At 47.3% G+C, this 25,638-nt stretch overlaps 1 protein-coding gene and 1 long non-coding RNA gene across 4 annotated transcripts in view; one reads left to right on the forward strand and one right to left on the reverse strand.

Annotated features, from left to right (window-relative positions):
- DRD2 (dopamine receptor D2) overlaps positions 1–6,975 on the reverse strand; it is a 72,184-nt gene extending 65,209 nt beyond the window's left edge. For both annotated transcript variants that reach the window (XM_047693786.1, XM_047693783.1), the window contains exons 1-2: positions 6,832–6,975; positions 5,041–5,222 (exon numbers count right to left, since the gene is read on the reverse strand). The gene's annotated coding sequence lies outside the window, so the exon portion shown is untranslated. The remainder of the gene's footprint in view (positions 1–5,040; positions 5,223–6,831) is intronic.
- A 91-nt stretch (positions 6,976–7,066) lies between these two features.
- LOC125079960 (uncharacterized) lies at positions 7,067–25,280 on the forward strand. 2 transcript variants are annotated; one of them, XR_007121173.1, is made up of 5 exons: positions 7,067–7,310; positions 9,401–9,726; positions 14,207–14,272; positions 22,203–22,358; positions 23,617–25,280. It is a non-coding gene; the product is annotated as an uncharacterized LOC125079960 (long non-coding RNA). The 2 variants fall into 2 exon arrangements; XR_007121174.1 differs by having other exon boundaries at positions 9,627–9,726.
- The last annotated feature ends 358 nt before the right edge of the window (positions 25,281–25,638 follow it).

Genomic DNA, 25,638 nt, shown 5'->3' on the forward strand with positions numbered 1-25,638 from the left:
GAAAGCTCTCAATAGTGAAGAAAAGCTCAATCCAGGCTTTCTGCAGAAAGGGTGAGCCAATCAGGAGCCGAGGTATTTTTAGCCTCTAAACCAAACGATAGCATTTGGGATTCTCTTCTTCACGAGCTGCTCCCCTGCTTGTGTTCACTGTGGCTGAGGACCGAACTGGCTGCTCACACACTCCCAGCCTCTGAGGCAGTCGGGGTATCTGGCAGGAACAAATAATTTGGGCTATTTAAGCAGAAAAGGAATTCAGTGAAAATATCATCATAGCTCACAGAATCACAAGGGAAATTAGAGAACCAAGGTTGTAAAACAGCCAGGAACAAAAGAGCTAGATGCTATGAGGTCTTCACCTGAAATGGAGCCCACGCCACAGTCCAGTGGGAGAGCTCGGTTAGCACAAGTAAACACAGCTCACCAGACGGCCGGGCCACGGAGGCTGGCAGCACACCCTGGCGTCCCCCTAGCCCTCTATTACGCTGCTTCTGGAAACTGAAAGTTGTGGCTACTGCTGCAGCCTCCGGAAAGGATGCTCCCCTCTCCCTGCCTCTCTGAGTCACTGGCTCTTGAGTCAAAATCTGGGGCATCTGCCTGTCATGAGCCAACCGAGAACCACACAGCGGCGGGGGGGGGGGGGGGGGTACTCTAACCTAGCAAAGGACAAAGGCTTGCAGAACCAAGCAACAGTCATCCTGATGAGGGAGCAGGAGGCTGGCTGAGGACAAAGCAAAAGCTGGCACCCTGCACCCCCTCTCCACCCGCTCCCCTCAGTAATACATGTGACATTCCTCAGGCACCCCTGACTGCCATAAGCGAGAAACAAATAGTTAACTTGCAGAGATCACAATCCTACAAGACAGGAGTCTCCCTTGGTTTATAAATGTCCTAGAGATCTACAAACAAAGAAGTTACCTTATCAATAGCACAATTTCCAGAGGCAAATAACTCAGTTCCTCAAGCCCTAAATAAAGTTAAATTTCTTCTAAACCCAAATCTCACTAACAAAGACGCTTGATAGCAGAAATGTGAATGGCTTGCCAAAAGACAACATTGATCAAGCCGCATGGCCTCCAGTATCCCTGCACCTTGTAGGCCCTCTTTAGCATATGAAAGTTCCATTGAAACCTCCCTTCCCCTCACTTTCCCCCAACCGCAAGGTACATAACCTGCCATCTCTCACAACCCGGGGCAGCAGCTCTCCCTGCCCACAGGTCCTGTCCCCGTGCTTTAATAAACCACCATTTTGCACCAAAGATATCTCAAGAATTCTTTCTTGGTCATTGGCTCCGGACCTCAGCCCACCGAACCTCACCTAGGTTCTAGAACTTTATCAATCCCAACATCCCAGATCAAAGGAAGAAAGAAACCAGAGTCCTGTGTCCATCCCAGTTTCCAAATGCCACAGAGACCTGTCCCCTCTCCACACTCGCTATCACCACTCCAATCCAGGTCCCCACCATTCTCTCAGGCAGATTATGACCAAAGCCTTCTCCCCACCTCCCAGCTCCAACCCATTTTCCACACTGCACAAGGAGGCTGTTCTAACACATAGATCTGATCCTGTCATCCTTGCTTAAAACCCCCAAAGTCCATTGTCTTTGAGATGAATTCTAATTCTCTTAAAGTGGATTCAAAGTCTGCCATATCTGTCCCTTACCTCTGTCCCAGCCTCATCTCTGCTAGCATCCCCTCTGAAGTATGATCACTGAGTGAAAACATGAGTTTGGGAAAGGGTCACAGAGATGATCTGCTCCAGAGTTTCGCAAATGCCAGTCCTTAAATTGGACACCATAGAAAGATCTGGGAAACGAAGAGAAAAAAAAAATACAGATTTGATCTACTAGGTCAGAATTTAGGGGGTAGGGGCTAGGGGTCCATATTTCTAAAACACCAACCAGGTGGGGAGACACTAATTTAATCCAAATCCCTCCTTTTAAACATGTGGGGGCCGAGGCCTAGACAGGTGAGACACTAAGGAAAGCCAGTTTGTTGTTATAATGAAACAAGACTCGTAGCAGAGTTACCCTGACACATTTAGTGTTATATGTATCATTACTGTGCCACATGGTAATTAGGCATAAAGGGAGGGTAAGTTATTCAGAGAGAGGACTATTATTACAGTTATAGAAACCAAGTGTTCGGGGTCCACCTGGGAGGAAGGGAAAAGGGCCATTGGGAAAGACGGAGGGGCTTCTGTGAGGTCCCATAGAGGGTCTCCAGGTCTGCCACCTGGGCTCTGACAGATCTGATGGCAGGTGGGTCTGCCCACAGATTTGGGGAGCTGGCGGGGGGGAGCTAGGCTGCAGGTCAGTGATTTAAGACAAGCCTGTAAAGACTGGAGAAAGCCGAAACAGCACCCGGCCCCTTCTCCCAGTGAGGGAGGCATCATGGGAAGAGGGAGGAGAAGCAATATCGACCTGAGGTCCTCCTGCTGCAGGAACACACTGAGAGATGGACTTAAAGAAATGCCTTTTTCAGGCAGAAACATCGTCCTCACACATCAGAATTGCCCATTGTGTTCTAGATGCATGTTCCTGGTTCAAGTCTAGGGCCATGCCCACATGGCTCCCTTCATCTGCAATGCCTGACCCTGACCCCCTTGCTGGTCTTTCCAGGCCCTGCTCAGCCAGTTGTGCTCTGATCTGGCTTCTCTCTGCTTCTGCCTCTACCTCTGTCTCTGTTTCCCTCCTGCTAATCGCTCCCCTCCAACCCCTGGTCCCTTCAGGCCCCTCCAGTGGTAATGGAGCCCCATTATCATGAGTCCTGAGAGGCTGCATTATCCTTTCTGGTTTCTCTACACTCCAGCTCCACTTTCCTAACAGTCTTCTTTACCAAACTCTTCTTGAATTACCCCATTTGAGCGTGTGATCTGTCTCCTGCCAAGACTCAGACTGGTAGGACACCCAAAGTAAAAACCCAGGGTTCAGGACAGGGGCTGTGGAGAGCAAGACAGGATAAGGGAACCCAGTCATAGTCAGGAATGAGAACCAAGGGCAGACCCCCATGGGACTAAACAATGCTGCTGGAAAGCTCAGTAGAGGAGAAAACAGTTCAAACTAATTTAAGCAGAGAACATCTTCAAGGCTGTCAAAGAATTTGACTCTACTTTTGGTGTCCACCATCCAATCCTGCTCCCCCTTTGAGAGACTCTTCCATGGGATTACCAGCCATGGGGTCTCACCCATAGCCTACAGGAGAGGAGGGGTCTTTCCTCTCCCCACCTCCTGGCAGGCAGGGCATTGACATGTGACCTGGGTTCAGCCAGTTGAGTGCTCTCATCTCCACTCTGACCCTGGAGCCCTTACTCTACAGTGAAAAATCTCTAGGAGTCCTTCGTGGGGTGGCTGGGGTGTCCCGCAGTGGCTACTTGGATGCCTTAGACAGCTCCTGCTAAAGGATACCGTGTCTCCTTCCTTCCTCTCATCACAGCTGCCTTGGCGACTGCCCATCTTCTGAGTTGAGGCCTTTGTTCTGAGAGCCCACCATTCTCCTTTACTCAATTTCCTAACCTGCTGAAGCTAGCCAGGACACATTTCTATTGACTACACCAAGGACCCTCACATGTGACTAGCCTAGAGCTCCCTAAAAGGCCTCAGATGGGATGCTCTGAGCAGAAGTGAGGCTGGCGTCAACAGGGGTCTTCACGCTCCTATACCAGCCCATGATAATCCACAGCCCAATGTACTGTACCTCTGGCTCCTGCCAGGTGACTCCCAGTTTCCTTTCTTTGGCTGCATTAACTTCCCAAGCCAAGTGTGAAAACCAAGACAGGAGAAACCCTTGGAGTCTACCACTGACTCTTTCCCAGTCACCTCACCTCCACCCCTAAGGCATACCCTCTCTGGTTTCTCCAGCTCTATGGCTCACTGCCAATCTCCCCCATCATGCTCATCACCCTCGGGGCTTTTGGTCTCCAGGCCACTCTAATCTCCCCCTACCACTACCTTCCTTTTTGATGTGGACATTCCAGTCCCCCTCTCCTCTCAAATCAACACAGAATAAGTGGGTATTTTGCAACTTTAAAAAACTGGAAGCAAACCAAACACAGACCAAATGGAAAATAATGAAAAGGCCAAGCAAGACACATCCTGTTTGTCGAGCACACAGGCTTCATCCCAGGGTTATTGAAGGCTCACCTCGGGTCACCTTGGCCCATACAGGCTTGGAAATATCTCCAGGGTCACCCTCGCCCTGGGCTCTTGGTGGCTTCCAGAATTGGCTTCCTTGCCTCTCTATTCCACGGGGCCTCTCCAAACGTGACCGGGCTGTTCTTCACCACACCTGTCACTCCTGTCACTGGAGACACTTGCCACTAGACCCTGAGATTCCTCATGTATTCCCTGGGATCCAGGCTATTCCGTCCTTATCTTTCTCCACCAGGGAGTTATCTAAGACTATGAGAAACCCACCCTTGCCCCAGACCTAAGTCTAAATGTGCCAGTCACCATTTGGGAAAGAAGGAAGCAAACACCTCCCGGGAACTCGCCCTGCAGCCCTGTGGTGCACACAATGGCATTTCACTTCATCCTCCCAACACTCAGATCTCCCACATGGAAATGGGCTCTGGAAGTGCCAGAAGAGAGAGAACCGGGATTCAAAGACCTCAAACCCCAAGCCCAGAGCTTGCTCATGCATGTCCTCACCGACCGTCTACACCAGGAAAGGCAAAGAGACTTCGTCTCCCGTACCAGCTCGGATCAACTTTGGAGCTGCCTGGAGTATGAGGTGAGGAGGATGAAGCCATGTCTGTGCTCAGTGGGAGAGAGGATCACGAGGAGTTAGAGATGTGGGGAGAACTGGAGAGGGTGACCGCAATGCAGAGGTCACCGAGCTGCTGCCCTTGATCCAAGCCATTTTTGTGACAGGTACCACTGTAGCCAAAACATCTCATGCCCCATGGACGAGCACGTCTCTTCTCGGGGCTTCAAGTCTCAGCTCTGCTCCTGACCGGCCCTGGGACTGTAGGCAAGTCACTATACCCTGTTGAGCCCCAGTTGTGCTGTCGGTAAAATCTAGCAAAGTATGACGCTCACTTACCTCCAAGAACGCAGGAAGCATCAGCTATCTTAATGCGTGTGACATCCCTGGTACAGTGCTGTCCACACAGTAAGCCCCTGACAACTAGGACTAGTTGTGGAAGTTGCGACTGTTGTTGGCCATCATGCTCTCAAGCAGCAGTGCCCACACGGGTGCACATACGAGGTCCTTGGTTCCACCACCTGCCAAGATAAAAAATGCCCGGTTTGCTCCAAGTCTTTGAAAACTCCCAGGTGGCCCACGCTCAAGTGCCGCTGGTTCTGTGGCAGTCAGCACGGGGTCTGTGTTTACCCTGAAGTCCCACTCCTTTCCAGTCTACTGTCAGACATTTCAAATCCTCCCCGGGGCTCCCCACCTTGTTACTATGATTACATGTCCTGATTATTTCATTAAGTTCCTTTTCGTAGAGAGGCCAGTAAATGCCTGGTGGAACATGGGAGCTAATTACCATCTTAATTGGAGAGAATGACCTGGTAAATAAAATTGTGTAATTTAATTAATTATCAAGGTGTGTCCTATAAAGGTTAATGAGAAATCAAAACCCATAGCCAAAGGTTTTGACATTTCTGGGCAGAGAATTCCCAAGCTTTGGAAGCAAGAGGGGTCAGCGTCTATGGCATAGCAAAGTTATAGATACTTTTCCTTGCATGGACCAGAAGATTAGATCCATTGCCCTTTCTTTTTCTTTTTTTTTTTTTTAAGATTTTATTTATTTATTTGACAGAGAGAGATCACAAGCAGGCAGAGAGGCAGGCAGAGAGAGAGGGGAGGGGTAAGCAGGCTCCCTGCCGAGCAGAGAGCCCCATGCGGGGCTCCATCCCAGGACCCTGAGATCGTGATCTGAGCGGAAGGCAGTGGCTTAACCCACTGAGCCACCCAGGCGCCCCTGATCCATTGCCCTTTCTAATAGGGGAGATGGTGGCTCATAGATCCAGTCTGGGTTACTGTTTGTTTGGTTGGCTTTTGGGGTTTTTTGTTTGGTTGGTTTTGTTTTTTACATTTATTCCTTTTATTAAGCATTTTTTAAGGGCCTTGTGCCTTTATTATGAGTTAGGACCGCCCATCCTCCAAGGATATTTATTGTTTTTCCCACATGGTGAGTGTCCTAGGAATAAATTCTCCTGGCTTTGAATGCCCTCTTTCCAGAAACCCCTGACACTTTCTGTCCGCAGCAGATCGGCCTTGCCTCAGTCCACGCTGTCTTTGCCTTGTGCGGGTCTCCCCTCTCCCCTCTCTTGGGCTTCTTCTGTGGCAAAGGGATCCCCATGGTTTCCTGTAGAACCCACTCCCCTAAACAAACTTGCCTACTCCCTTCATGGAAACCTGGTTCTTCCCCCAGATGCTGCTTCCCCTGCAGGTTTCTCCATCAAGAATTGCTATTTCTTCCACAACCCAGAAACGTCTCTGTCAGCGGGCGGGGATGGCATTCTCCATGCTCCCTGACACAGCCTGTCCTCCGGGAGCCCGTGTCCCTACCCCTCTGTCCCCCTGTCTTCTCCAGGCCTTGGCGACTTCCCGCTTCACAGCCCCCTCTATTCCCAGTTCTGCGGCGACACCGGGCACTCCCGTCACCTGCCTCCCAGGGCTTGGACACGTCGGCTGTAGGTGTGTCAGTCGCCTCCTCTCCACCGCAGCCCTCCCGGCCACGGCCAGGATCTAGTCAGCAGCTCGCAGGGCTCTAGCACAAGCACTCCGTCGGACTTGGCCTTCTCAGCTCTGGCCTGGCCCTCGGCTGCTGGGCCCCTTCCCAGCCTCCGCCCTGTCGGCCCGTCTTGCTGCCCGCATACTCACCTTGTCAGCCTCTACTCTCTCGGCCCCCTTCTCGGTCTAGCCCGGGCTCCACGGTGTCTCCTCCGAGCTGCTCTCTGGCGGGTAGTTTATTCCCTGTCAGCCCCAGGCCGCAGGTTACCCACCTTACCCCTGACGTCCGCATCCTCCGCGGCGCGCACGCCTCTCTGTGATTGGCTCGCAGCTGCTTCCGGCCCGCTGGCTGCCGCGGTGCACTGTGGGCAGAGGATACGCTCCCCCACCCGTGGACGGCGAGACGCAGACCGCTGTGGGCCGGAGTGACCGTGGGCAGGAGTGGTGACGTGCCTGCTCCCAGCCAAGGCGTTAAGAGGCGGTCGTGTTTCCTTCCCCTTCAGCCTCTGCCGGTAAGCAGCACGAGGAGAACACGCCCTGGCCAGCTGACGGGTCCGAGGCGGCGGGGAGGCACGTGGAGCCGACCCGAATATGCACACCTCCAGCGGGATGCACAGCCAGACACACGAGTGAGTCTAAGAAATGTTTGTTCTCACCATAAGCCGCTGAGATTAGGTGTTGTTTATTACACCCCGTGATTGCAGCAATACTGGACGGAACCAATCCCCTGTATCTTAATCTGCTTCCTTCCTTCCAGATCTTTCCATCCTTGTTTAAACATGCTGAAGTGTCTCCCATCTAACGTGTGTCTTCTTCTAGCGATTGCCCTTCTCAGCTGTACTCTTCTCAAGGTGCTGGAAAGAAGTGTCTCTTGGCACTGGTCCCAGGACCTACCTCTTGTTCTTGCTTCTTCTTATTGTGGTCTGGCTTGCTCCCACTACTGCCCCGAATCTGCTTTCCCAGGGTTGTTTTTTTTCTTTGTTTTGTTTTTTTCAGCAAATACTGAATGCTACTCATGCTGCAGCTGGACATCAGAGACACGAGTAGGAAAAGGCGGGGATGGGCTCTGTCAGCCTCATGAAGCTCATGGTCTCGGGGTACAGGGACAAGAAACCAGATAACAACCAGAGGGCAGGTTCCTGTGCATCATTTTATCGCCCCCGGGGCTTGTGGTAGGAATTCGATAAACATTTGGTAATGCAGAAAAATTAACTGAACAAGATATGGAAGAATTAACAAGATAGTCACAAGTGAACCATGAGAAGTACAAAGCAGAATGTTACTTGCTGAGTTCCTTGGAAGACTATTATTGATAATTGAGTGTTATCACAAAACTAGCGTTTGGGTAATGTCTAATTTAACATCAGCTGCATGGTTGGTGCTTCATAACTGCTTGTTGAATATATGTAGGGTTTGGTAACTTAAGGGACTTAAATTACAATATTTTATAATCCTTACAACCCTTCTCATTGGGAGGAAAAAAAAAAAAAAACAACCCTGAATTTCTTAAAGGTTAAGTAAATTTCCCGAGGTCAGTCAACCCATAAGTAGTGAAGTCACTACTGACTACTTGGATCTTACGGCTTCAGGTGGGGGGTGGGGTTGGGTAGAGTTTGTGCTCTTTCCCTGTTACTCAGCAAGTAACATTCCATTCTGTGCTTCTCATGTTTCACCTGTGAAGGTCTTGTTAATGCTTCCGTATTGGGTATTTTGGGGTATTGCCAAATATTTATCAAAGTCCTACTACAAGCCTGATGGCAATAAAATGCTGAACAGACAGCAGATCCTGTGCTCTTTCCCTGAAGCCCGTAGAGTCCATCTGTAAATGAAGTGCGGGGTTGGCCTCCACACAGGGGACACCTGAGCTGGGCTATGACAGATGGGTTGCATTTGGATAGACTCAAAGCAGTATGGAGAAGAAATTCTTGGGAAAGGACCAGCATGAACACAGGAATGGAAAGGGGATGGCATCCTGCTTTCAAGGGACAGAAAAGAGAGGGTCTGCTGTACGTGGTTCCGTGGCTGGGGAAACGTCCTATCCAAGGGTCAGCTTGAACTCCAAGAGCCCACTCTGAATGGCAACTCTTTGGCTGTAATAATTGAATATCAAACGGTTGTAGATCACAAGCAGCTAGGGCAAAAAGGAAACATTGTAACTAACACAAGGATTGTGATCAGAGGGGAGAGAGGACGCCACAAGCTTCTCTACCCTCAACCTTACAAGGCTCCATAAGACACCGGCAGATGTGCCCAATGCTATGTGTGTCTGTGCGCACATAGCCCAGTGGGGTAGCTTCGTAGGACCAGCAGAAGATGCCTGTTTCCTAGGCAAAGCTGTGTGGCTCACTGGAGTTCATAAGGCCTTGAATAAAATTCAGTGTAAAGTTTTGAGCTTAACTGTTTGCAAATCCTCCAATGGGTATAAAATTTCAGTTATGCAAGGTGAGTAAGAATTGGAGACATTGGTGAGAAGCCGGTGCCGCCTGGGGCTGGGAATGGCCACGTGCATGTGGGGGAACAGTATGAACGAGGCTGCAGAATTAGTTGAAACCCTGAAGGGTTAAAATTGATACCCCATTTCAGGTGCATTTACTCCAACTTCTCCAGCTCAGTTTTGAATAATTTCTTCATACTTAGCAAGGAGACTAGGATTTTCCTGGTACTAGATGTTTTCAGTGACTTTACCTTTTATAACTTTCCCTCCTTTACTGCACACGAGGTTCCTGCACGCAGATCAACTGCAGGAGGAACTACAACTGAGCAGAAAGGAAAGAATGAAATTCACCCACAGTCTTAGTACCTGTGGAGAAATACTTTTCCCAGAATCTTTGGATAATTTTTAAAATAAAAACAAGAGCCTACTACATACACAATTTATATTCTGATTTTTTGTTTGATGATATCCCGTTGAACATCTGTTTGTGCCAGTAAATATTCCTCCACAGCATCCTTTCATAGCTGTGCAGCGTCCTGTGCTGTTAGAGTCACTGCGAAGCTATTGTTGGACATCAGAGCTCAGATCTCATAATCGTGGCTGATGCTTCGGTGAGTCTGTGTATTATTATTTCCTTAGGGGCTCTCACCTCCCTTTCCAGCCTCCCTGCTTTTTGGCTCCTCATTCCTGCTTCTCTTTCTGGCCAAACTGAAGTTCTTTGGGTTCCTTGCACACACTGTGCTCTCTCTGCCCCTTGTGTTTTCCTACAGCCTAGAACATTCTTCCTCCACCTGCAACCCCGCACCTAGCTATTCCCCAATCATCTTGCAGACATCACTGCTTTAGGTGAAATTTCCCTGATCCCACATCGTCCCCATTGCCGCCACGGACTGGGTCAGCTGTCCCTTGTGTGCTGGCCACCGCCACTTAGCGTCACTCTGCTAGAGCAGGAATCAGACCTGTTTCCCTATCTCCCCTCTTCACCAGCTCATGATGTCTATAGAGACTGGGATCTAGTCTGTCTTGGTCAGTGCACCTAAACAGTGCCCAGCACATAATTGGTACTCCATAAAAATCCACTGGACAAGAAATACACGTATCCCTAAGAACAACACAGCTGGGCCAAAGGCATGCACTTTTCAAGACTTATGACACATATTGCCATTGCTCCCTCCAAAGACCTTCCCAGTTTACCTTTATTCCAGTGTGTGTGTGTGTGTGTGTGCGCGCGCGCGCTCGCACGCGCGCGCACTCATTTCCTCATGCCCTGGATAGCCTTGCCAAAAGTTCTGAGAATAATTTCCCTGCACAGCGTTTTATTTAGGGAGCACTGACTGGAATGATGTGCACTGGGTTATTGAAAAGTCTCAACTCAGTAGGGTATAAACACGAAAGTTAATTTTTTCCAGTCACTGCTCTCTGCTGTGTTCTATCGAATCCCTTTTCCCCATCACTTAATGATATTTTGGGCAGAGGGTGAATGTTCCTGTCACTTTCAGTTATTAAAAACTCAATTGAGTCAGTTTAAGCCTCCAAATCCATATCTGATTCAAAGCTCTTCCTTCCTATCCCCCAGACCCCAGATGGACTGAGATTCTCGGGACCTGGAGGTGGAGGGGGCAGTGTGGGCTCTTCCTACACCTCTGCCCCTTCTCCTCCCTCTTCTGTGTCTAGCTTTCTTGGCTTAGGGGCAGGCAGGGAGGATGGGGAGGTGGGAGGCATCTCAGCATGGCAGAGGACCAGTGGTGGCAAGAAGGCGTCTCCCATTTTGGCCTGGTTCTATTCTCATGTGAGACTAGTGGGCCTTCTGAAGTGGCAGTCTCCATGTGGGGGCTTAATTTTGGATTAATGCTTAACTCAACCTGCATCTCATCTCATACAAGGACCCCATCAGAGAGCAAGTGCCAAAGTCCCTCTTCAACTGGGACTATGGCCCTCAACCCTTTCTGGATGAAGGCTGTCCTCACTTGTTATGACAGTTATCTGAGCAGACGACGGCTCCTCACCCTTCTTATTCTGCACTTCTTTAGCTGTAACCTTAGAAAATGCTGTGGACTTAATCTGTATTCTCCAAGGGCTGAGGGAATGTGGGAAGGGGTACCTCAAGTACTTCTTTCTAAAGACCTCTAGAGCCCCTTCTCCTTCTCTGGCATGGGCCACCTCCATAGGCCTCTTCTAAAAATCTCTAGCCCAGAAATAATGGATGGTCTCTGTGATAACGTATGTCTTCCAATGGAGAGAAAATGGAATTGCCTCTCACCATGGACACTGTGAGGTTAGAGCCTCTGTTGCTACCTCCCACATTGCCCAGTCCTCTCCCTGTATAAGCAAGAGCTCAGGAATAAGGGTCAGGACTGGGGGGGGGGGGGGGGGTTGAAGGTGGCAGGTTGGTTCCTAGAGCCGTGGCTACAAACCACTTTGTCCTATTGCCGGATGCGTTGGCTCTGCTCCTGGGCAGCCATCTTGAGAAAGCAAGTTCTTCAGTGTCTCTTGTCCGCTGCTTTGGCTTGGACCTTAGCCACAATTCAGGGAGACCAGACAAATCTCCCTCATCGTCTTGTGCAGACGTACCAGTCATGGACCTCAACAGTATTTTTACGGTAATTGCAGAACCAGATTGCACATGGCTATTGCTTGTAGCAGCACTAGATAAAAGCTGAGGGCAAGACCAGGCAATTGGGAATTCTGGGGGAAATGGCCACATGGAACATCCCTGTGATGTGGGAGTCGGGGAGGGCAAAGGGTGGACAAAGAGAAGAGTAGGCGCTCTTCTGCCTCCAGGGGACTTTCAGGTCAGGGGACCTCTCTGTCCAGTCTCATCCATTGTCAGGGACAATCAGACATCTCATGTGAAGAGGAGAGTGGGAAAGAAAGGGGCCTCCGTGAAAGCCTCTCACCCTCCCTCAGTCATCCCAAGGCAAATGTCACATCCAATTGAGCTGATGGCCTGTCCGAAGCCCCTCCTGCCATAATGAGCCACACGGCCAGTTCCTGGACACTGAGCCCTTACAGGCTGATTGGGTAAGTGCAAAGGTGGCCACAGGATGGGAAAGGCGTGGCTAAGGGTTGTTTCTAGCCCCTAGCATCCAGGAGAGAAGGAAGCTTGGACGGGTTTCAGTGAATCAATCACTGTGTGAGAAAGGCCCTCTTCCCTCCAAGCTCTCGGGCATGGTTTGTGGAAATGAGCTCCTCAGTGTTGCAGTTACAGTCAGAGTGTTGGGAGCCTTGGGATTCATTCATCTTGACTTCAGCATCGATTTCTTGTTCAGTAATTAGCTTACCAGAGCCCCCGATGGCATAATCACTCCATTTACATAATTAAGACATAAATCTTGAGCCTGGGTAATCGCCAGGACACTGAGGACACTGGACACAAAGGGCAGCAGGTGCCTGACAGCTCGTAGCCCCAGTTCTACACTCACACCTGCTGATTCCATTTGCCATGACTTCAGTGGGCTGAGAACTTCATCTTAGAAACATTTTTTTTTTTTGAAGGCTCATGCCAAGGAGATCAATCCACTTAAACTAGGCTTACAGAGAGGCTCTAATAGTTTTAAAATACGCTCACAGTTTCTTTGGCACTGGTTCATTCAAAAGGTAGAGTCTAATTCCCTTTCTCTTCATCGTGGGCCAGAATCAATCAGTGACTTGCTTCTAAAGAACAGACAGTGGCAGATGGTATGTGATTTCCAAAGCTAGCTCAAAATGCATTGCTGCTTCCTCCTCTGTCTGTCTGTCTGTCTGTCTTTGCCTAATCTGGGGAACTCAACTGCCATGTTATGACAGTATTCAGCCAGCCTACATGGGGGGAGAAACTGAGGCCTTCTGTCAGACACTGGCACAAATTCACTGTCCATGTGCGTGTGCCATCTTGGAAGTGGATAGTCCACACTCAGACAAGCCTTCAGGTGACACAGCCCAGGTGGACATGTTGATGACCATCTCATAAGAAATCTCAAGTTAGGACCACCCAACTAAGCCATTCCCAAATTTCTGACTTACAGAAACTGTGACGATAGTAAATGCTTATTATTTTTAGCCATCAAATCTTAGAGTAATTTGTTATCAATAGTAAATAACTAATACAGAGAGCACGTCTCTCCCCAGTACTGCTTCTTCAAGAGAAGATCTGATATCAAAACAAACATAGCTAAAAATGTTCATACTTTGTGATCCAGGAATTCCTCTTGTAAGAATTTACCTTATAAAAATATATGTATTTGCAAAATGTTTGTATAAATGTGTTCATTGCAGCATTCCTTGTAATAGTGAAATGCTCTAGTTCAGTTTTCAGTGAAAACTGAAAGCAATTAACTTTCCCATCAATATAATTCAATTAAGTAAATTATGAAGAAAAGTTGAATAATTCTATATAAGAATGAAAAAGTTGAATTAGCCATTAAAAAAGAAAATTTCTACATGTAAAACTTCCCATCCAGATGGTTTATCAGTTGGTTTGCCAACAATTTATGGAAGAAACACTTGAATTTTTATACAATTACAAGGAATAAAAAAATGGAACACTTTCCAACTCACGTGTAACCTTGATATCCAAACCTGACAGAAATATTAAAAGAAAGGAATATAATAAACAAATCTCACTCTTGAACATAAGTGTGAACATTGTCAAAAAAATTTAGAAACCAAATTCAACAATTTATAGAAAGATACAAATCACGAATAAGTATAGCTTAAAGCAAAAATACAAGGCTGATTCAACCTTCAAAAAAAATCAACCTAATTTACCTTATTAATAGGATAAGGAGAAAACTCATGTGATTATCACAACAGATATGGAAAAAATCCAACAAAATGCAACACTCATTTATAGTTTTAAGGAAGAATCCCTTGACTGAATAGAAATAGAGAGGATACTTCCTTTTTAAATTATTATTTAAGACCTTCCAAAGTACTCTACCAGCCTATTCTCTTCTCTGGTTAAGAAATTTTGAGCTGCCTCCCGGTTTGCTCCTACCTCCTTTTTCAAGGCTACGCTCAAATATAATTTCCTCCAGAGGATTGGGTGCTGCTGCCCATATCACGGTTTATTTTAATTGGTGGATTGACTCTAAGTTTTGTCTCCCTCTCTAGTCAGAAGCTCTGAAGTCAGAGAGTTGTGGTCCCCTGAGTACTCCAGCACCTGACTCATCACAGATGGTCAGTAACTAGTTTCTCAAGTGATAACTGTGGGTGTAAGTGGGTGTCTGCGGGTGATTGCGTCCAGGCGAGAGAGCTAGTGGGATCCAGATAGTTCCCCTGGGAGAAGTCATTGCTGATGGCTACTTGTCCTGCTACTTAATAGAATAGAGAGGATACTTCCAAGATAAGAAAAGTTTTTTTGCTTCAGCAACAAAACTATCCTTTCTTAAAATCAGTGTTTGGTAAATCTTGTCATGTACTATGTGGAAAAAATGAAATAAAAATAAATTATTATTTCAGACCTTTAGTATCAGGTGTTTGCAGTTTGTTGACTTTTTTGAAAAAATCAACTTAGGAACTTTTATTAAAATGAAAAGTGGTCTTCAAAATCTTAACCAGATGTGAAACGATGTTAAAAACTTTAAAGATGTATTGAGAAAAACCAGGCTTAAAAGAAAGATGACAAAACACGTATGCTATTACCAAAAAGAGATGCCTTCAGAGAAAAATAATTAAAACTCCAAGCTGCACAGAGATTGCAGATAGTTCTAGTGATCTGGCCAACAGGGAAAAAGCAAGCACTAAGGTCTTCGCCTCCAGTCTTTTTGTTCATTGCTTACGGCTGAAATTTCATATTCATTTCTTCTTCCTGTTTGACTACACCCGACTATGGTAGCCATGGGGAGGCGGGCAATGACTCAGCCCACCATGCTCAGCCTTGGAAGGGAGCAGATGGATTCTCAGCTGGTAAATGGGCTTCTTTTGTCTCCTTGCCATCCTGTGGTTTAGGGTTTTCTGCAGGAGTGTGGATGCTGAGCTGTCTGCTGACCTTGGGCCTGCTCTCCTCGGTTTTCCTGCCCTTCACTACCATCCTCTCTGTCTTGGCCACGGGCCCTGTGGAATGGTGGCCTCTAAGGCCAGTGCTGTGTCGCTGGTCTTCCCTGCCCTTGGCAGTCAGTCCTTCCATCCCCTCTCCCTGCACAGGCAGGCTGGACCACCCTGGTCTGAGCCCACAAGGTGTCCGCCTGCGGCAGGTGGGAACAGGGTCTTCAGTGGGGCTGGCGCTGCGGGCTCCCACCTCAGGAACATTCCCTATCCCTCCTTCTGTCCCTGCTCTCACCAGTAATTCTGGCAATCCTACTGTAATCCAGCATGAGATCCTACCCTGTGGAGGCTGCTACAGTGGTTAGGGTCTGCTGGGTATTGACCACCTTGTCCTGGAGCCCGCCGGGGCCAGCAAGCTTTGGCTCTGCACGTTCTCCTCAACAGCATCAAACGCCGTGCTCTCTCCATCCCCTGCACCACGGAGGCACCACTGGGGTTCTTTAAGCTGGAGCAATGCGTGGACTAGGACGTCTTCCTCACTGTCCATCCTGCTGATGAAACCATATCCATTTCTTACACTGAGCTCTTTTACCGGCCCCAGACCTCGCTGGGATGCCTTTCCTGGCCCTGGGAGGTGAACCCCCCTCCCTGCTGCTACTCCAGGTGCTGATCTTTGGGGTCTCCCTGCTGCTGGGGGTTTTGGTCCTGGTCCCTGGGGCTGAGCCTTCTCCCTGGGTGACAGCAGCTCATCAGGTGGTGGGAGGGCAGCTCAGGACTTTCCACCAGGATGCTTTCCCAAGGTGGTGCAGAATATCTAGAAAATGATGAGTAAAACGAGCAACAGACTTGATTTAATACTTCCATATAGAATTATTTTTACATCAGCGGAACATTTGCAAAAATTCCTCATGTATTTGGGACAAAGCAAAGCTTGATTACAAAACATAAGACTTATAATAAGTCATATTCTCTGACCATAATCTTTAAAAATCTGAAAATCAACAATAAACAACACTCACTCTCCTTTGAAAAATAAAACCCTAACAATATAACAACTAACTGAAAGTAAGGTACGCATCAGGTACAGTCATTACTTTCTTAAATAATGACTAAATTTAAATTATAACTAGGAAATAATAGAAAAAATATTATACATCAAAATGTATCCAGCTGAATCTACTTAGAGAAATTTTAGTGGTCTTAACTTTCTTTTTTACTATTAATGAAATTGGAAATAAATTAGGTAAGTATTCGACTTAAAAAAAATAGAGGATATGATAAAATAAACCAAAAGAGTCTAGAAAAAAAATTAATAGCAATACCAATTAATTTACTAGCTAGTAAATTAATGAAATGGAAAACAGCAAGATTTTAGATGAGTAAACAGTAAAAAAATGGGTTTTTAGAAAAAAATTTGAAATAAGACAATCTCTGCATCGTTGACTAAAGACAAATCAGAAAAAGCAGTGTACAAAATACTAGGGTAAAAAGGATATAAGTAACAACAGATATGCAATACATATAAAAAATGAATATTATGTGGAACATAGCTGAAAGTTAAAGGAAACAGGATTTTTTTAGTCTTATATAATCTCCAAAACTGGCCCAAAGAGAGAAAAGAAATCTGAACAGACAATAACTGTATAAGAAATTGGAACGACAACTAAAGATGTAACATTGAAAACAATTCTACTTGAATAGCCAAAGGAATATTGAAAAAGAAAGCCAGAGTTGGTGGCATCACAATTCCGGACTTCAAGCTCTATTACAAAGCTGTCATCATCAAGACAGCATGGTACTGGCACAAAAACAGACACATAGATCAATGGAACAGAATAGAGAGACCAGAAATAGACTCTCAACTCTATGGTCAACTAATCTTCGACAAAGCAGGAAAGAATGTCCAATGGAAAAAAGACAGCCTCTTCAATAAGTGGTGTTGGGAAAATTGGACCATTTCCTTACACCGCACACGAAAATAGACTCAAAATGGATGAAGGACCTCAATGTGAGAAAGGAATCCATCAAAATCCTTGAGGAGAACACAAGCAGCAACCTCTTCGACCTCAGCCGCAGCAACGTCTTCCTAGGAACATCGCCAAAGGCAAGAGAGGCAAGGGCAAAAATGAACTATTGGTATTTCATCAAGATCAAAAGCTTTTGCACAGCAAAGGAAACAGTTAACAAAACCAAAAGACAACGGACAGAATGGGAGAAGATATTTGCAAATGACATATCAGATAAAGGGCTAGTGTCCAAAATCTATAAAGAACTTAGCAAACTCAACACCCAAAGAACAAATAATCCAATCAAGAAATGGGCAGAAGACATGAACAGACATTTATGCAAAGAAGACATCCAGATGGCCAACAGACACATTTAAAAGTGCTCCACATCACTCGGCATCAGGGAAATGCAAATCAAAACCACAATGAGATATCACCTCACACCAGTCAGAATGGCTAAAATTAAGAAGTCAGGAAATGACAGATGCTGGCGAAGATGCAGAGAAAGGGGAACCCTCCTACACTGTTGGTGGGAATGCAAGCTGGTGCAACCACTCTGGAAAACAGCATGGAGGTTCCTCAAAAAGTTGAAAATAGAACTACCCTATGACCCAGCAATTGCACTACTGGGTATTTACCCTAAAGATACAAACGTAGTGATCTGAAGGGGCACATGCACCCGAATGTTTATAGCAGCAATGTCTACAATAGCCAAACTATGGAAAGAACCTAGATGTCCATCAACAGATGAATGGATAAAGAAGATGTGTTATGTGCATACAATGGAATACTATGTAGCCATCAAAAGAAATGAAATCTTGCCATTTGTGACGACGTGGATGGAACCAGAGGGTATCATGCTTAGTGAAATAAGTCAATCGGAGAAAGACAACTATCATATGATTTCCCTGATATGAGGAAGTGGAGATGCAATGTGGGGGCTAGGGGGGTAGGAGAAGAATAAATGAAGCAAGATGGGATCGGGAGGGAGACAAACCATAAGTGACTCTTAATCTCACAAAAGAAACTGAGGGTTGCTGGGGGGAGGGGAGTCAGGAGAGGAGAGTGGGGTTATAGACATTGGGGAGGGTATGTGCTATGTTGAGTGCTGTGAAGTGTGTAAACCTGGCGATTCACAGACCTGTACCCCTGGGGATAAAAATACATTATATGTTTATTTTAAAAAAATTAAAAATTAATTAAAAAATTAAAAAAGAAAACAGTTCTAGATTCAGATGTGATCAATTCCATGTTATTTTAAATATTCCAGACCATTGAAAAAATTGAAAGTTTGTAACTTATTTTAAGACTAATAAGCCTAGTTGAACTTAATACCAAAACATGACATTAAAATATTGGACTAATTTCACTTATGGAAAAAGATATGTTTTAACGCGATAACAACAACCAAAACATCTCAATGGTATGAGAAGACTCGGTGCGTCACAACCAAGTAGGGACTCTTCTAGAAATAGTCATATAGGTTCAACATCAAGATATCTATTAATGTGGGGTGGCTCAGTGGTTAAGCCGCTGCCTTCGGCTCAGGTCGTGATCTCAGGGTCCTTGGATCGAGCCCCACATCGGGCTCTCTGCTCTGCAGGGAGCCTGCTTCCTCCCCTCTCTCTGCCTGCCTCTCTGCCTGCTTGTGATCTCTCTCTCTCTCTCTCTCTGTCAAATAAATAAATAAAATCTTTAAAAAAAAAAGATATCTATTAATGTATAGCTTCCACTAATCAGAAGAGAAAAGCCAAGACATTATAACAACAGAGTCTGAAGAAAACAACTGATAAATATTCACATTATTCTTAATTAAAATGCTAAGTGTAATAGGAATAAAGAAATTCATCGACGGTAGATGAATATTTTCCCAAAAGCAACAGCAAATCAGCAGTTGTCTTCTTGGAGCTGGGGTAGGAGGGGCTAGGCTAGCTAGAGGAGCAAACAAAACTGGTAGTTTTTAAGTAGGTGGTGGGTTCAGAGGTACTCATTATGCTTCATTATTTACATATATGTCACATATTTTATGTATTATTTTTTACATATAAGAATATCTAACACAATAGTGAACTTCATATTAAACAGTGAAATTCTAAGCTATTTCCACTAAACTCAGGAATAAGACAGGGCTGTCATCAAGATTATTAAATATTATTTGGAAGAATTAGCTAATGCCCCCTAAATTAAATAACCCACATAAAAACATTTGCAATTGCAGTGCTTTTACAGCTAAAAGGCCCAAGGAATTCATTTTTTAAAAAACTTCTATAATTGGGCGCCTGGGTGGCTCAGTGGGTTAAGCCGCTGCCTTCTGCTCAGGTCATGATCCCAGGTCCTGGGTTCGAGCCCCGCATCAGGCTTTCTGCTCAGCAGGGAGCCTGCTTCCTCCTCTCTCTCTGCCTGCCTCTCTGCTTACTTGTGATTTCTCTCTGTCAAATAAATAAATAAATAAAATCTTAAAAAAAAAAAACTTCTATAATTAATAACTTGGTATGAGGACTAGATACAAGACAAAAAAAAAAAAAAATCCATGTCTTTTCTTTGTACTCAAAATCGGAAGTGGGAATAAAAGTCCCATTCCCAAAAGGGACAAAAAATGTAAAATATTGGGGAGGAAGATTTATAAGATCACCGAATCTTTTAAAAGAAAATACTAAAAACGAAATAGTCATATAGAGACACAGAAAAAGATAGGCTGTCTATACAAACTTTTTCATTTTGGTTTGTGACAAATGATAAGAAAAATGAAAAAATAATATAGGAAAAATATTTAGAATGACGTAAAAGAGATAATATCCTGAACATCCTGCTTGGGATTCTTACTCCCTCTCCCCTCTCCCTCTGCACTCTCTCTCAAATAAATAAATAAATCTTTAAAAAAGGGGGGGCCCTGCTCCAATATACCCAATATCCTTTAAAAAAAAAAAAAAGGAAATTTGGATGCAGAAACAGACATTGAGGGAAGATGACATGAAGAGACACAGAGAGAGACGGCCATCTATAAGCTAAGGAGAGAGGTCTGGAACAGATTCTTCCCTCAGAGAAAGCATCATGGCCAACACATTGATTTTAGATCCCTAGGCTTCAGCACTGTGAGACAATGAGTTCCTCTCTGTTGAAGCCAGCCAGTGTGTGGCACTGGGTGCAGCGACCCTGGGGGATGAATGCAGTGAGACTGGTGGATGGGTAGAGGTTTGGACAGACAGATGGGAATATAATAAATACAGTAAAAAGTTAATGAGAGGAAAACTCCAGGTGCGAAGCACACGGATGTTCACTGTAAAATCCTTTCAACTTGGTCATAGTTTGAAATTTTTTAAATGTGAGAAGGAAAAGGAGCACATTACAAAAATGTTCTCTTAGAAGCAAGAACAGTCAATTCCCTTACAAATGGTAGTACTGTTCCTAGGAGTCCCGTGACTAGGTGACCCCACAGAGCAGATCAAAGAGTGTCAGATACAGCGATCGCCGCAGTAACAATAGCACGCAGACCACATGCGCACACGCACGCGCACACACACACACATGCACATACCTACACACCCCATATACCTGCACGTTGGCTTGGAAGTTCTACCTTGGAGACTCTCTTGTAAGAATAAAAACACCAGCACCTAAGTATGTGCTTGCTTCACTATTGTTTTTAGTGACCAAAACCTAGCAGTGGCCTGACTGGCGCTCAGCAGGGGAGAGGCTGATGGGACAGGGGGGCGAAGGGCAGGGGGATGTCTGTGGAATAGTATGCTGCCGTTATTTGAATGACGTAAAGCTATCTTGCTTTACCCACCCTTAGCCTCTGCTCTATACTGTGTTTCGACACAAACTGTATTGTAAAGAGTATTTTTACTTTTATAATAAAGACATGTTTTTTAAAATGAAAGAAGTCACCCCTCTCCTGAGCCTCTTGCCCTCCAGACATGTTCCTGCACCCCCAGCTGTTTAGGAGAAGGAGGATAGGGCCCAAGCCAGGCTGAGACTGCTTCCCCTGAGGTCAGTTGGTTGAAGCAAGGGAGCACAGACAGCCCAGGAGGGTAAACTGAGGGGATGAAATGGGCTCCTCCTGCCAGCTGAGCACAGTGGTGGTGGACACTGAGTTGGGCTTCAGGTCTGGTGAAGAAGCTGGGATTTGTTCACTGAAAGTCCAGGTCTCGGGGAGGGGGCAGTGGAACAAGGAACAGGAGATGGGTAAGCAAGTTGGAAGATTCTAGAACCAGAATAGTCTGAGTCTGGCAATTCTGGCCGTCCTGCTGCCTGAGAGACTGAGCAGACACCTTGTCCTATTTTGTCTTTTGTAAAATCAGAACGATATCTACATCCTGGTTTGGTGAGAGGAGTCGATGCCATGGTGTATATAAAACATGTGCCCCAGCACGTGCACCTGAATGTTTATAGCAGCAATGTCTACAATAGCCAAACTATGGAAAGAACCTAGATGTCCATCAACAGACGAATGGATAAAGAAGATGTGGTATATATACACAATGGAATACTATGCAGCCATCAAAAGAAATGAAATCTTGCCATTTGTGACGACGTGGATGGAACTAGAGGGTATCATGCTTAGCAAAATAAGTCAATCGGAGAAAGACAACTATCATATGATCTCCCTGATATGAGGGAGAGGAGATGCAACATGGGGGGTTAAGGGGGTAGGAGAAGAATAAATGAAGCAAGATGGGATCGGGAGGGAGACAAACCATAAGTGACTCAATCTCACAAAACAAACTGAGGGTTGATGGGGGGAGGGGTGTTGGGAGGAGGGTTCGGGTTATGGACATTGGGGAGGGTATGTGCTATGGTGAATGCTGTGAAGTGTGTAAACCTGGCGATTCACAGACCTGTACCCCTGGGGATAAAAATATATGTTTATAAAAAATAAAATTAAAAAAAAAAAAACCACATGCCCCAGATGCTCAGGGGCGACCCTGTCCTTATGATCCTGTGCACCCGGCCACTCACAGCAGGTGCCCAGCCATGGGGACCATTATCGTCATGCCTGCAGTGTTCCCCTCGTCTCTTTTGGAGACGGAAGGAGGGAGAATCCTGCTTCTGCCCACCTTGCTCTCTGCTCCGCAGCCCAGAACTTCCTTCTGTCTCCTCTTTTATCTGGCCAGCAGGCAGCTGAGGAATGCAGCCCTCAGCTTGGATGGCAGGAAGCCATGGGAGGAACACACCACACCAGAGGCCTGGTAATGACCGGTCTTGAACACTCATGCCAACAGCTCGTGTGCTCACGCTGCCAATGAAGACATCAGATTTGGGGACCAAGTTAGGTATGTGGTCCCAGGCTAGGTTCTGATTGCAGCGTGTCTGTGTGTGTGTGTGTGTGTGAGAGAGAGAGAGAGAGACAGACAGACAGACAGACAGATAGACAGGGGGAAAGACAGCTGGCTTATTTCATACAAAAGCAAAGTGAAGGAGGCAAAATCATGTTAGTCAAAATGTTATTTATGAAAGTCAGCAGGTGCTGAGCCTCGTGTGCACGCCGGTCAGTGCCGGGGGGGTTAGGTGAGTGTGTTCTGCTCCAAGAAGTTGCAAGGCTGCTGAGCGGCGTGCTGCTCCCCTACAGCCAGTCTGGTCAGAGGGGTGAGGCAGCAGGAAACACAGGGGTGGACCAGAACTCTGGATAACCTGAGGCTGCGACAGACATTCTGGGTCTTCCTTGACCTACAAGACGACCTACTCCTAAGCCTCCCAGACAGAAAGCAAGCCTCCTGTGTCTGGAAACCGCTGGGCACCCCTCCCCGACTTCCTGCCACACTGTGCCAATCTCAGTGGTAATTCTACTGCCCCGCTAAGCTCCTTCCTTGATAGAAGCAGAACACCAGAAGTCACCCTTCTTCAAATAAAGCGCCTCGCACTGGATGGTGGGCCCATGGATGGACAGGTCCTTCCTGTCCTCCATGACAATGTCCGGATCTCAGGGGGTTTGTCACAACTCTGCCCTTATCATGAGCCAGCCTCTGCCTTGTCCCATAGTCCCCCAGCACATTTCAATCCTACTAACACTGCAAGATGACAGAGGAGGGGACAGATGGCTTTGGCTGCAGAATCGGAGTCTGGGGGCTGCCTCCTGGCTGGTGCTGGGAGCTCTGACTCCCTTGGCTTCCCCATTGGCCTTGGTCTTGATCTCAACTGGCTTCTTGAACACCCTGTTGCTGGCCTGTCGCCCACCTTTCTTTGACAGCCCTGTGTCCCGTCGCCTATCGCCTTCAGGTCTGCTCCTCAGGTCGCCTATCATCTTCAGGTCTGTTTGCCTGCTGGGTGGTCATTGGACACAATCCTCTTCTCGAAGGCTGGCCAGCCTCTGTCGACGTAGCCACTTCCCTCCCGTTACCTAAGGCTGCAATCTGAGCTTGGTCTGGTTTTCTCTCCCTGGCGAGGTCGTTGCTCCGTGGCTGTGCGATTCAAGGCTGCTGCCCCGGGTTGGCCCTTCCCATCATGTCTATTACATAACAAGCGCCTTTGTTCCTGGCTGAGTGTCGACATTACTCAAATGTGACAATGCTCCTTTTGTTCTCCTCCTCCCAGTGCATCAGCATCAGCCGTTCCACACCACACCACCGTGAAAACCAAATCAGCGGGCGCCTGCTGGAAAATTGATGCATGATGCCCGAGAAGCCTCTCGCTCCGGATGCTAAAGAGATGCCCATTACTGGCACCTTCCTTGACTGTCTCAGAATTGCTCGAGGGCCCTGTCGCTTTGTGAGCTGCGCCAGTAATGAGCTGTTAAGCCTCACCTACCTTGGCCAATTGCACTGTCCTCTCCGGACTCACTTCAGTGTCTAGAGTTGGAGATTCCCAAGCAAGGCAGTAACCTCAAGAGCTCATCGAGCCCATTCTCCAGCTTCTGGGCCGACCAGACCCCTGCCCACTGTCTAAGAAAAAAGCACATCCATTATCCTTTCAACCCTCATAAGCCCCCCAGCAAAGAAGATATTCCATTCCCACTTTACAGATGAAAACAATGAGGCTTGGTGGGAATACAAGGCTATAAGTGCTGGCACAGGCCAGGAACCCACACTGAGGGTTGGTTCCACCCTCCAGACAGGCCCTGCAGACTTGGAGAAACATCTTCTAGGTCAGCTTCCCCTCCCCTGCTTCTCAGCTCCCCCTGACAGAGTGGAATAGGACTTGAAAAGGGAGCCTTTGCCGCAAAGGCAAGCAGAGTCCCAGGTCTTATCTCTGTGGAGCAGCGTTTCTATTCCTCGTAGAGGGAGGGTGGTAGGGGCTGGGTGGCAAGCAGGCGTGACTGAGCCCAGCTGGCAGGCCATCCCCAAACCTCGGCAAGGACACGGTCTCTGTAAGCCAGAGCTTTCCTCTCACCATCCAGTATGGAGGGGGTTGGCCAGAATAGAGGCCCAGGTGAAATGCAGGCTCATAGGTCTCCAGGCCCAGGGGCAGCCGCACTACTGAGGTCATCCGGACAGTGAGGCAGCCAGACCGTGAAGCCTAGAATCGCAGGTGGGCAGCTTCGGGACTCCCCTGGTGAAGTTGCAGGCTGCCTCCCAAGTCTGTAAGGTGAGGCTCCCTGAGTTTGGGGAGCAGGCCCCCCTCTCTGAGCTGGAGGACAGAGGATAACCTCCCTCACTTTAATTCCCAGCCCTAGAGGGTGGCTTCTCAACAATAGAAAATTCCTTCTCACCGTTCTAGAGGCTACAGGCCCAAGATGGTGGTGTCGGTCTGGTCCGGTTCTGGCGAGAGCTCCCTTCTGGGTCGCAGCCCGCTGACGACTTCTCGTGTCTTCGCATGGCAGAGAGAGAGGGGAAGCGATGCTTCTAAAGGCACTGATCCCATTCACGAGGGCCCCACCCTATGACCTCAGCTCATCTAACCACCTCCCAAAGCCCCAGGCCTACCATCTCCTTGGGGGACAGAGTTCCCCCACAAGGACATTCAGGGAGGACACAAATGCTCAGTCCATCATGGGCTGGAAGGTTTTCCCTTTCCTTTTTTGATTTTTTTTTTGGTGAGTAACCAGAGCTGCTTTCATGGAGCTAGCTCCATTCTTGCCCATGGAGAAGGAAACCCACCTGAAGACCACCACAGCTCATGCTTCTGGCCTTTCTGGACAGCCCTTGCTCCCCCCACCTGCCCAGGGTAGCTCCACCCATGGTTGGGGAACGCACAAACCTGGGTCAGCCAGGGCTCTGGGACTAAAGTAAGGGAAGGCAGAGAGGGTGGTGGGGTGGAGACCTGGACAGGATAAGGGAGGGGAGAGAGGATGAAGACTAGAAAGAGGAAGTGGGGAGGGGTGGAAGAGAGAAGAGGGGAGAATAATAAAGCGTGGCAGCAGGAGAAGGGCAGAGAGGTGACACCAAGTGCTTCTCGCTATGGGGACCTCATTGGTTTCAGGGTCGGACTGTGGGAGATTCCGGCCCCCTGCTCAGTGGTTTTCCTGCGGGGGACCCAACCTGAGCAGTGCAGAACAGAAGACACTCTAATAGTGATGATAATACTAATAAATAAAACGGGGGAATTAGGGCTGAAAGAGAAGCCATTCCACAGCACGTTTGACTTCAACTGGTGTCTAGTGGGGGAGGGGGGTGGATT

Source organism: Lutra lutra, chromosome 10 (assembly GCF_902655055.1).
Source record: "Lutra lutra chromosome 10, mLutLut1.2, whole genome shotgun sequence".
Classification (NCBI taxonomy): Eukaryota; Metazoa; Chordata; class Mammalia; order Carnivora; family Mustelidae; genus Lutra; species Lutra lutra.